The 11737-nt window shown below is 51.7% G+C and overlaps 1 long non-coding RNA gene across 1 annotated transcript; it reads right to left on the bottom strand.

Annotated features, from left to right (window-relative positions):
* Positions 1-2088: 2088 nt before the first annotated feature.
* Positions 2089-11700, bottom strand: LOC139081191 (uncharacterized). The gene is made up of 3 exons (XR_011536314.1): positions 10960-11700; positions 5890-6025; positions 2089-2609 (listed from the first exon to the last, which is right to left on the bottom strand). It is a non-coding gene; the product is annotated as an uncharacterized lncRNA (long non-coding RNA).
* Between the last annotated feature and the right edge of the window lie 37 nt (positions 11701-11737).

Genomic DNA, 11737 nt, shown 5'->3' with positions numbered 1-11737 from the left:
CGTGGTGAAGGTCATGAATCAAAAGCACATGCCAGGCCTGGGCTAAACATGCACACTGGCCTTGCTGTCTTAAATCCCAACAACAGGGGGAGATAGATTTTATTTATTTATTTATTTATTTATTTATTTATTTATTGTTTTTTTGTTGAGGAAGATTAGCCCTGAGCTAACATCTGCTGCCAATCCTCCTCTTTTTGTTGAGGAAGACTGGCCCTGAGCTAACATCCGTGCCCATCTTCCTCTACTTTATATGTGGGATGCCTACCACAGCATGGCTTGCCAAGCAGTGGCGTGTCTGCACCCGGGATCCAAACCGGCGAACCCTGGGCTGCTGAAGCGGAATGTGCGCACTTAACCACCAAGCCATGGGGCCAGCCCCCGGGTTGTATTATTTCTATCTTACAGCTGAGGGAACTTCAGCACAGAGCGGTCAAGTACGCTGTCCAACATCACGTGGCGAGGAGGATCAGACGGAACCAGGGCTCAGGCCTCGTCTTCCCCGAACAGCAAACGGGCGGCGGCCTCCACAGCTGGGAGCCTGGGAAGTCCTGATGCATTCAGACTGTCAGGAGCCCTGAAGTCCACGCAGACAGTCTGAAACAAGATCTAGTGCAAGATAAATTTAGCAATGTCTTTGCCGTAATTTAGAAACATCCCACAGAGATATCGGTTCAGCCCTGTGTGATCCTAGAGAAGTCATTTTCCCTCCCATGTCTTCAACTTCCTCTTCTGTAAAATGAGAATAAGAACCCCTTTGAAGAGTGGCAATGCTCAAATGAGACAGTGTCCCTCAGTGCTCTCACAATATTCGCAGGCCCAGCGTAGCTTCCTCCTTCCCTCCTTCCTTTCTGAACTCTGCAGGGGTGGATCAGATCTAGTCTGCACACACAAGCAGTTTCTTTGAGTGAGGTTAAGAGTTTGTTCTAAAAAGCATTCTAAGCTTCCAGAGTGCCACCAGGGAAGCTGAGAACTTGTTGGCGTCTATACTTTAGTCTCAAGCCTTGTGTTAGTCAGGGTTCTCCAGAGAAACAGAACAAACAAGATATATAAAGAGACTCAGACATATATGAATTCGCTCACGCAGTCACGGAGGCTGAGAACTCCCAGCATCTGCCATCTGCAAGCTGGAGACCAGGACAGCTGGTGTCATAGTTCAGTTCAAGTCCACAGGCCTGAGAACACCAAAGGCAGGAGGAGATGGAAGGCGCAGCTCGAGCAGTCAGTCAGGAAGGACCCAATTCTTCTGTCCTCCACATTTCGTTCTACTCAGACCCTCAACAGATTGGGCGATGCCCACCCACATTGGGGAGGGCAATCTACTTTACTGAGTCCACTGATCCAAATGCCAATCTCATCTGGAAACACTCTCACAGACATCTACAGAAATAACGTTTGGCCAAATGTCTGGGCACCCTGTGATCCAGTCAAGTGGACTCATGACTGGATCCCCCATCCCTCCGCATCTCAAATTTCTGGGAGGCTTTGAAAGAGAACAAATGATTTATCCCCAACCTGACCCAGCCCCAGCCCTCATGGCCATGCCCACCTCATCTCCATCAGGGGCATAGTGTTGTGATGAGATTTTGGCTCACCAGGCAATTCCTGCCATGACACTGTCACATGACAAAAATATGCATGAATCTAGGTACCAACCAATTAATTTACCAAACAGTTCTTACGAAACTAATTGCACAGTTGAAACTCATTTTTTTTAACCCAGATGATATCTAGGCTTGTTTGATAACGTGCAGCTTTCTTGCCAAACTCTTTGAACTTTGGTGCAAAAGTTTCATGGCCTGAGAAGGGACTTCTGCAAGCAACGTGGTAGAAACAGTACAGGCCTCGGGTCCTATTCCTGTTTCTGCCACTGATCCTTAGCTCTGTAACCTCATGCCGGCGACTCCCTCTCTCTGAGGCCCTGGTCTTGGGAGGGAAGGGGCAGCGTTTCCACGGCGTCTTCCGCAGAGCGCTACCGTATGCTCAGGGGACGGCGCAGGCGCAGAGCGCTCCTGCTCAGGTCAGAGCAGGCAACTGGGGAGCAGGTGTTCAGCAGTGAGATGGGCGAAAGCAAACTGAGGGAAGCCATGCTTTTTCAGGTTTCCTCATTGACTGAATTCCTCCAGTGTTTAATAGGCTATTGGAAGAGAGATCTCAAACACAGTGCTTCTCATGTTTGCCCGCAAAGCCAGTTTTTCTGGGAGGGGGGAAGGGGGTGTTGTTTTTGTCAATGAGCATCCCTGAAAGCTTGTGTTCCAAGGGGCAGACTTCCGTGTTTTCTGAACGCCGCATGGAAGGCTCTCCGAGAGGCGCTGTTTGTCGCATCAACAGGCTGGGATCGCGGCTCGGCGCTGCAGCCTGTGCTCACCTCCCTCCCTCAGGAGGTGCCAGGCACCGCCTCCAGAGCAGCGCGGATCCACGAGTGCTGGCATGGAAAAGTCCCAAAAATTTCATTAACGGCAAGAAGCAAGGCGCACACTTTACAAACTGGCCTCCTTGGAGTGCAGGTGGGGTGAGTCGATGCCAGGACGCTTGAGAAGGTGTGACTGTGCATAGCAAGTCTCAGCACGTGCGTCATAAACTCCTTCCAGAGGAGGCCTTTTGGAGTGGCACTGGGGTGGGAGAGAAGGGGCATTCTTACTTTTTATTTCATTACGTACTGTTGGAATTTGTTTTTAACAGGTCATGTATTATTTCTATAATTTCAAAAAGCCTGTCTTCTTGATGAGAAACCGTCAGAACTTGACCCCCCTGGGTCCTCCGAGTGCCAACTCTTCTGTGTTTCCAGCCTGAAACTTTAGGCAGAGTTGAGGGAATGAGCACCTGAGGAGTAGCTGGCCCCTCTCCTCAGGGTCCGTACTCACGGGCTACATCTGGGTTCCGGAAGGCCAAAGAACCCAGCCACAGTGGCAAGAATGCAACTTTGAGTTCCATTGTAGACAAACATTAACAGGCAGACCATGACCAAGCACAGAATCCCAGAAGCCAGAAACATCTGAGCTGGAATAATCATTCTACAGAAGAGAAGTCTGAGACCCACAGTTGTGAAATGGACCACAGATCTCAGCTCTGGTGCTCCTGATTCTGAGTCTGGGAGAATCTCCACCATGCAACTGGAGAGATCATTGCCCTGTGAGCTGCCCACATGGAGACAGGAGGATGTTCCCAGCTTCAAAGATGACGAAAGCTAGACACAGTGGACTGAAGAAACAACGTCCAACCAGAGAAGGCAGAGCCAAAACTGAGGAGAAGGCAAATCTGGTTAACTAACTTAGCTAATGCTCAAACTGATGGAAATCTTGGGGAGAGGGTGCCAAGGTAAAGAAACAGAAACAGACGCAAATCAAAGATCAAGGCAATTTTGTACCAACTGCTAAAGGCAACTGGTAAGAACTATCTTGCCAGTTTCCTTTGGGATCTACTCTGCATACCTGTGAGGGTTTACCCTCTCAACTAGTTATATAAGTGGTAAACTCAGCGGTAACCATGAAGCACGAGGAGAGCGGAGGTGGAGAACGAGCTTTTCCACCTGAGTGAATTGACGGAAGGATGGAAGTCCTCTTTCAGTGCCAGAACTTCTGCGCGTTTTTACAGCGTTTGTGGGAGTCTCTATTGAGAGCACCATCGCGTCCCTGCCTTGTTAAACAGAATGTGCTGCGCGCCACCGACCTTTTCTTCAAGTCTTTTGTTTATGTGTTTGTTTTCCATTCAGAAAAGAGGTCTGTTCTCTGAGATTCAGTACAGAGAGGCCCTGGAACTGCTGAGGTGTGAGGCTCGGCCCGTCCACTCCCCACATCTGTGCTGGACAGGCTTTGGGTCCGAGGGACACCCTGCCTTCTGGTGACAGTTCGGTACGACATCTGGGGGAAGGGGACGGGTGAACTGGGAAAGCATATTTTCTCTTTTGACCCTCTGTCCTTCTGAATCCTTCCATTGCTTTTTTTTTTTTTTTGCAAGTTAAGTTGTTTTTACAACAAACAAGTTTGTTATTTTTGTATCAGGCAAACAGACAAAAGAACAAATAAGTACAAATGAGAAAATGGCACCCTGACCCCTGTTCCCTCATTTGCTAGGAGCCTGGGGTATTTGGGGTTGTTATTATTGCCATTTGACAGGTGAGTCCTGGAGAGGCTTGTGGACTTGTCCAAGGCCACCCAGGGAGTTGGTGGTAGAACATGGGTATGAACTTGGCTGTTCTGGTTCTTAGGCCCCACACCCTCCGCTTGGCAGCGGGAGCCCTGTCCTTCCCTGAGAGTCAGTCAATCTGTCTCTCTCTCCCGTTTTCCCACTGGCATTATCCCTGCTCCTAGCAACCTCTGCCCCCTCCTAATTGGCTGTTTCTATTGTATCACAGACTGGAAAGGCACACATCAGCTCTGTGCAGCGTGCCACTGAAGAAAAGGAAGTAAGTGTCCCTCTGTGTGCAGGACCAGGGCTTTCCCTCCGACAGCGACGTGAGCCTCAGTCCACGGTCGCTGCGGGGAGACTGCCTGCTCTGAAGCCCCAACCCTTCCTCATTCCTACATGTTCCGAGTAGTTGACGTAAACTCTGTGATGTACGTAGTCTGTCCATCCGTAGCCAGAGTTCTCAGAAACCAGCCTGGCTGAGAACGCACTGCTTTGTGACAATCTCAGCCAGCATAAGAGAGTGAAGAAAGGGAGGAAGGAGGAAGGGAGGGGAGGACATGAGATTTGGGGAACCTTTGTTTCCAAGATTAAGCCACAGGAGAAGTGGTGACATTAATGAGAGTCAGCGCGAGTGGCATGGGGTGGTGGGGAACTCTGGTGTTCTCTCCCTATAATCTTCATCAGACCCCTAACAAACACATAATCCAAGCACAAACAATTTGCCTGCTATAAAACATAGCTTCTAGAAAAGGCCTCCAGCTCCCACTTCAAAATATTGCCACCTTTAAGCCTCTCCTGCATAAAAATTCTGGAATCAGCAGCATTCAGGAAATTTGCTGGCCAAGCCCGGCTTCCCCGCCACTCTCAGACAGGATCCTCAGTGACAGGTCAAGATGCCAGGACAGGTAAAAGATCCCCAGGATTTCCACTGCTGGAGGGAGGTCACTTCCTACCTTGGCCCCCAGGCCACCAGGCTGCTGAGCCCAGGCCCCAGTGACTAAGCAGCAGCACCTACAGAAGTCCATTGAGCCTCTCTGAGGCCCGAGTCACAGAGATTTATCTACATAAGCACACACGTGCAAACCCCCACATGCCCTCCCACCCCAGACCCATTGGCTGTCACAGGAAAGGGGAGACACGCGGCCTGGAAGTCAGCCTCTCAGGCTGCAGCTCTTTGCTGCCAGGGGATAGCCACCAGGGTGGGGACTAATAGGAGAATGCCCGTGTGCTGCTCAGTTAAAAAGTCAAACGACCCATAAGGCTGGTAATAACCATCGCTGTGGAGAGAGACGAGCGACACTAAGGCCGTCATGCTGGGAGAAAGAGTGATTGCTCCTGTCTTCTCACACGCACCCGCCAGTGGCAGGAACCTCAGGCCCGTGAGCTGATTTACCCCCAGCTCAGCTGGAGCTGATCAGAGTGAGAACAGAGCCAGGAGGGGGTGGACGTGTTTCGGTTCAGGCAGACACACTGGGCCATTACGATGTAGCGGCCCTGTGTGGGGCAGTGTGGCACGGTGGTCCCTAAGCCAGGGTGCTTCAGAACTACCCAGGGGACCCTCATACAAAGACACACCCTGGGGCTCCACTCTCACCTGCAGAATCAGAGTTAGATATCTGTGCTGTCTTCTAAGCTCCCCAGGTATTCTGTTACAGCCTGTCCATGACTGACATTTAGAAACCGCAGCAGTGGGGACTATGATAGAGTGTAAGGCACAGTTTGTCCTTACAGAACTTATCATATAAGCAGAGAAACAGGACTCACTCATTGGAGGCTGAGCTAATCATTCCCTAGTCTGCGTTCAGATCGTGCTCTTGTCCATATCTCCATTACAGCCTTTGTTTCCTCAAATTGCAAGTGTTGATTAGTCTTCTTGCTTCACAAGTATTCTGTGAATTATCTGAAGGAGGAATCATGTTTATTCACCTTGGAGACATTTATTCACACAATCGTTTATCCATTCATTCATTCCTTTGCATAAACACATACTGAGTATCTGGAGCCAGGCGCTGTCCTAGGTGCTGGCTGTGCAGCAGAAACAAGACGGACAAGTCCCTGGCTTTCCTGGAACTTACGTTCTGGAAGAGGTGAGGGTGGGAGCAAAAAAACAAACCAATGAATAAGACAAGTGTTGCAAAGGAAACAAAACAAAGTCATGGGAAAGAAACTAACTAACCAGGAAGCCAGGCGGCAACATTTAGTAACATGGTCATGGGGGGCTTCTCTAGGTCAGTGACACTTCAGCGAAACCCCAAATGATGAAGACACAGAATTAGTGCAAGAGCATCTGGACGGAACACACAAGACAGAAACAGGAAGTGCAGAGGCTCAGAGGCTGAGATGAACTGGCACACTGCAGTAACAGAAAGAAGGCCGGGGAGATCCCAACCATGGGGACCAGTGATTGACGGGAGACAAGCAGGCGATGCGGCTGAGAAGGGGCAGAGGCCAGACAAGAGGCACCTGAGAAGCCATGGTGGGGCAACTCTATCTTACTCCCTCTTTCTCTTTGATTCTAAGAGCAGGAGAACACCGCTGGAGGGTTTTAACCCAGGCGACTCACCAATATGACCTGACTTCGTCCTTTAAAGCTCAGCCTGCTTTGTGAGGAATGGGTTGTATGGGGGCAAGAATGGAAATGGGAGGCCAGTTGTTAGCCAACTATTTTGGAAGCCCAGATGGGAGACGGGGGTGGGGCAGAGGAGCGGCGCGTGCCCGAGTGCCAGGCACAGCGCACACTGTGGAAGCATCTCTCAGCCCACTAGACAGACTGGTTGTGGGGGAGAGAAAGAGCTCATAAGTGACTCCTGGATTAGTGGGCAAACCCAGTGCCTGGAACATAATGATGAGCACTCGAATGATTACTGCACAGTTGGGTAAGTGAGCACAAAACAACTCAACACCAGCATCGAGAGCACAATTATATGCCAACGTGTCTGGTGCAGACAAAAGTGCTCTGGGCCATCAAGAAAGGTGTCCATGTGAATTCCAATTGTCTAGGAGATGGGATTTGAAATTCGGCTCAAAAGACGGTGGCGTTGGGATAGAGAAGCAAACACCAGGGGAGCTTCCAGATCAGAGCATAAAAAGGAGCCTAGCATGTTTTTGGGGGTCTTTTGTTTATATTTTTGGCTTTGGGATATTCTTAAGGGGTGGGACGTTCAGGGCAAATGTAGAGACAACTGTGTTGGCAAAGCAGAAGATAGAGATAGAGTTGGTTGAACATGAAAACAGGAGAAGAATATGAAGCATCTTGAAAGCCAGACAGTAGTTTGGATTCAAGAAGCAACAGTGCTGTGCCTGGTCCTCGTCTGGGGAGGCAGCATGCCGACAGCGGTCATTTCTGTCCTGAAATCGGATGGTCTGAGGCTGGAGGTGGGTGACACAGCAGGTGACGCAGCAGATCCAATAAAATTACAGTAATCTAAGCACTGGGTTCACCAAACTACCCTGCCTGGGGAAAATAAAAATAAAAAGACATAATTCCCCAGCCTGGGCTCCAACGCAGAAACGCTGCCCTGCCTGAGGCTCTTGGATTGGAGCTGGCCCGGGGGCGGGGGGGGGCACAAGAAGGGGTAGGGAGGTGGTCAGCGGGAGCAAGCAGGTGAGCCCTGAGCCAGTGAGGCAGCCCTCCCTGAAGCAGAAGAGGACACAGGAGTTTCCAGCTGCAGGCTGCTGGGTTCCCTGGGCCAGTCTGTGTATTTTCTATCTCCTTCAGATTCCAAATCTAAGTAAAATTCTAGGTCCTGCCCAGGGCATTTGCAGCTGCCATGAGTGGGCCATGTCGCAGGGAATATCCTCCTTGGTGACCAGAGACTTAAAGGCCAGCCAGGAGCCAACGTAGCCTCACAGCTTTTGCAAGGGGTGCAGAGGGGTACGCAGGAGAATGCGGAGGAGGACAAGCGAATCCTCTTTCCTTTCACGCTCGAGATTTTGCTGGAATGTGGCCTTTCCCACATATATATCACCAACCTAAGAGTCCGAGGGCCTCGCCCCAACCCCCCCGCAGGTCAGTGAACTACACCTGGCCACATGGAAGCTGGACGCAACAGAAGAGGGCGGAGGACTGTGGAGTCAGGTCTCCCGAATGGAAAGGAAAGGACAGAACGAGAGAGAATGACAGCAGCAGCCTCTGGTGGACACTTGCTGTCTTACAGCGAGAAGGTGGCTGGCTCCTCCAGCCCAGGAGGTGGGGAGCAGGCCTGATAGCCAGTGCAGCAGCAAGAAGCCAGATTCTGGTAAAGAGGCTGGAGCGGCTCCAAACAATAACCATCTGCTCAGGGGCCCACTGGAGCCTGGTTGGGGAAACGATCCTGCGTCAGGCCGCACCCGCACCGGCAGCCTCGCTTGGTCGTGGAACATCTGGCTTCCCTGTGGTTAGGCAGAGATGGCACCTTCCACTCCCCGATTTGGTTTGGAAGCTCACAACTACTATCAAGGATGCAGTCTATTGACAAAGATCCAGGGACCCGGCATGTTCCTTCTTACCTGAGGCTCCCCGCCCATACTGCCCTGCACCCCAAGAATCCACATGTGTGCACACAGACACATCCACCGATCATTCAACAAAGATTTATTATCTAAAATGTGTCAGGTATGATGCCAGGACCTGGGACACAAAGAAGAATGTAACAAGGTCCCTGACCTCCAAGAAAGACAGCGCTGTACAGAGATGGCACTCTGTACGACACAGTAGCATTGTTACAGGAACAGGAAACAACTCAGGTTGGGGCAGTTAGAGAAGTTTTACCAAAGATGATGTATTTGTGCTGTGTCTTGAAGGAAAGGAAGGACTTTCACAATCAAAAGATAATGATAAAGGGGCCGGCCTGGTGGCATAGTGGTTAAGTTCGCATGCTGTGCTGCAGCGGCGCAGAGTTTGCAGGTTCGGATCCCAGGCACGGACTCACACACCACTTGTCAAGCCCACAAGGCAGCGTCCCACATACAAAATAGAGACAGATGGGCACAGATGTTAGCTCAGGGCCAATCCTCCTCACACACACACACAAATAGTGGTAAAGAAATTCCCAGAAGAAACAGCAGGTAAAAGGACACATCTTGAAAGAGTCTAGGGAAAGGTCCAAGGATGACAAGCGGTTCCATGCGACCAGCAGCAATGGCAGAGAGGATGAAAGTGGCCTGGTCAGTTGGGGACAGATTACGAAAGGCCTTTGCTAAGGGGTCTGGGTTCCTGAGCAAGGTAGAGACAGAATCAACAGTGCACTGGAAACAAATTGATGGTGACATCTGGTGACCAAGGACCTAGGAATGCCTAATCATATCCAGAAGATCACCTGTCCGCCCCGTGACATTTTCGAAGGAGCTTGCACACAAGTAGCACGATTATTGGTTGTGCAAGCCCTATGTTACCCCAATTGAGGACTCGCCAGGACAAGCTTGAATGGAACATGCAGCTTAAGCTCAAAGACCTGTGTGAGACCTGTTTTTTCTGGACCAAACACATGGGCAATTCTGTGGAGAGACTAGTAAGCAAGAAAGAAGGGTACTGTGAGACCAGGCCCAGCCCTAACACCCTCCCCTGCTCCTGGGGCCCAAGGAGCTGTGGCTAGATGGCCTTCTGGAGGCAGGAGGCCGAAGAGCAGCAAAGCTGGGTGTCGACCACCTCCGCGTGGTGTCCAAGGAAATTATTCATTATCCTAAGTCCCACCTACAGAGTGACGTTCTGCCCCCAGTTTTTCCCTGCAATCTGTCTGGGAGCGTGGTCTCGGACAGAATCCTAGATGTGAGCAGGGGTCTCTCTTCAGCACAGGACCCTGGGCTGCCTCGAGCGCCCAGGTCCAGGGTACCATATGTAGAATGTGGTTCCTTCCACACCCCAAACATGAATTAATCCAACCACAAGCCTTTGAGGTTTCCAAGTTTCTAAAGAATGTATAAGATGCACAACAGTATGACTGCACCCCAGCACCCAACATCGCTTCAAAATACAGAAGACATAATCAAAGCACTAGCATCTCCCAAACCAGAGCTCATCCCCACTTGGCTGCCAATCTGAAATACAGCAGAGTGCTAAATCCCCAGGGAAGGAGAAAAAAGAGAATCCTAAGCTAATTTGGAAGAAACTTGCCATTGAACCGACTTGTGCCACCATATGCAAATTTTATAGAAACTCAAAGCTTTAATGGGTCTGCTCAGGTCTGAGGCAGACGGCAGGAGAGGCCATCCAAGGTAGTGACGTTTTGCTCAGTGACCTGACATTAGTGCCCAGGGGGTGGAGGGTGCGGTGAGGAGGGACTGAGAGTGGACGTGGGTTTAGTAGACTAGCAATTTCCAAGAGCATCTCCAGAGGCCAAACACAAACACTTTCCTCAAGCCTCCTGGCCCCAGGACATGGGCGGAGCTGCCTTCCCTGACTGCTGTCCAGATGCCCTCTTCTGTCACCTGCCTTCCTCCTGCAGCCAGGCCTGGCTCCCCAGATGACAGCAGGACAGACCAAAGGGCTCCCCTCGTACACCCCCCGAGCCCTGAGCTGTCCACAGCCTCTTCCCACTTAGAACTCCTCCAGCCCTTGTCTGTGCCTTTCTTGTAATTAAATAAGTGTACACTTCTCTCTCGGGAGATTATAAACCCTTTGAGGACAGAACTAAGAAGGATTAAAATTGGGAGTTTTTTCTTCTTTATATGGGAAAGAGAAACTTGATAGAGCTCTCCCTTGGGGCCCCGGGTGACGTTCACAGTTCCCGCTGCTCTCCGTGTGGCCCCAACCAAACTTGGGACAAGACACAGGCAGAGGAGGAAGTGGCTCGGGTGGTGTGCTTTGGAATGCAAGGAATTTCCCAGTTGTACCCCCAAAATCTCTGCCTCCAGTACCTGAAGTTCCACCGTTAGTCATCCATTAGTCATCCAGTCCTTTCAGTCTCTGAAGTTGCTCTGCTCTGCAGTTCCCTCCTGAATAAACTCTAAGTGCGCGTAGAGGGAGAGCCTCTCAAGCTCGAGGCAGGTGACACCTTAGCAAGGGATTCGTCGGCCTCCGATGTGAGGACGGTGTTACCGGGCCAGGCACTGCGGCGGGGATCTGAGCGCGTCAACTCCAGGAGGGAAAGGCCTTGTGCGTTCTGGTGACTTCTGTGCACTCCTGCCGCTTTACGGTGCCTGGAACACACAGGTGCTCGATGAACGCTGTTGAAATAACGAATGAACGCGTCCACAAACGAGGGGTCCCGAAGACAGTACCCCTCAGGAGAAGGCCAGAGGCCAGCAAACCATCTCCCTGTAGCCAGGCCCCCCTCCTTCTTCTCGCGGGGCCTCCATGGTGTCTCGGGCGGCGTAAGAAGCGCTCGGGAAATCCCGTGGGACGACGCCCCTGCACAATCGGCGGGGGCTCGGCCCGGCTGTCGGAGGCGCGTCTGCCCACCAGGGGGCGACGCAGACCGGATCCCGGGGAGCTGTGGCGCGGAGGCCGGCGGGCGGCTCCGGCAGGGGCTGCGAGGGCCGCCGGGCAGCCTTCCGTCCCCGCGCGCGTTAACTGGAGGGCTCGGCGAAGCAGCTCGTCCCCTGCCCGGAGCGGAGGCGGTCGTCACAGAGCCGCCGTGAGTGCATCGCGGCCCACGTCTGCGGAAAGGAAGAAGACAAGCCAACTGCGACGGCG

This window comes from Equus przewalskii, chromosome 2 (assembly GCF_037783145.1).
Source record: "Equus przewalskii isolate Varuska chromosome 2, EquPr2, whole genome shotgun sequence".
NCBI lineage: Eukaryota > Metazoa > Chordata > Mammalia > Perissodactyla > Equidae > Equus > Equus przewalskii.
The sequence above is the reverse complement of the archived record's forward strand: the minus strand, read 5'-3'. Positions and strand labels throughout refer to the sequence as shown.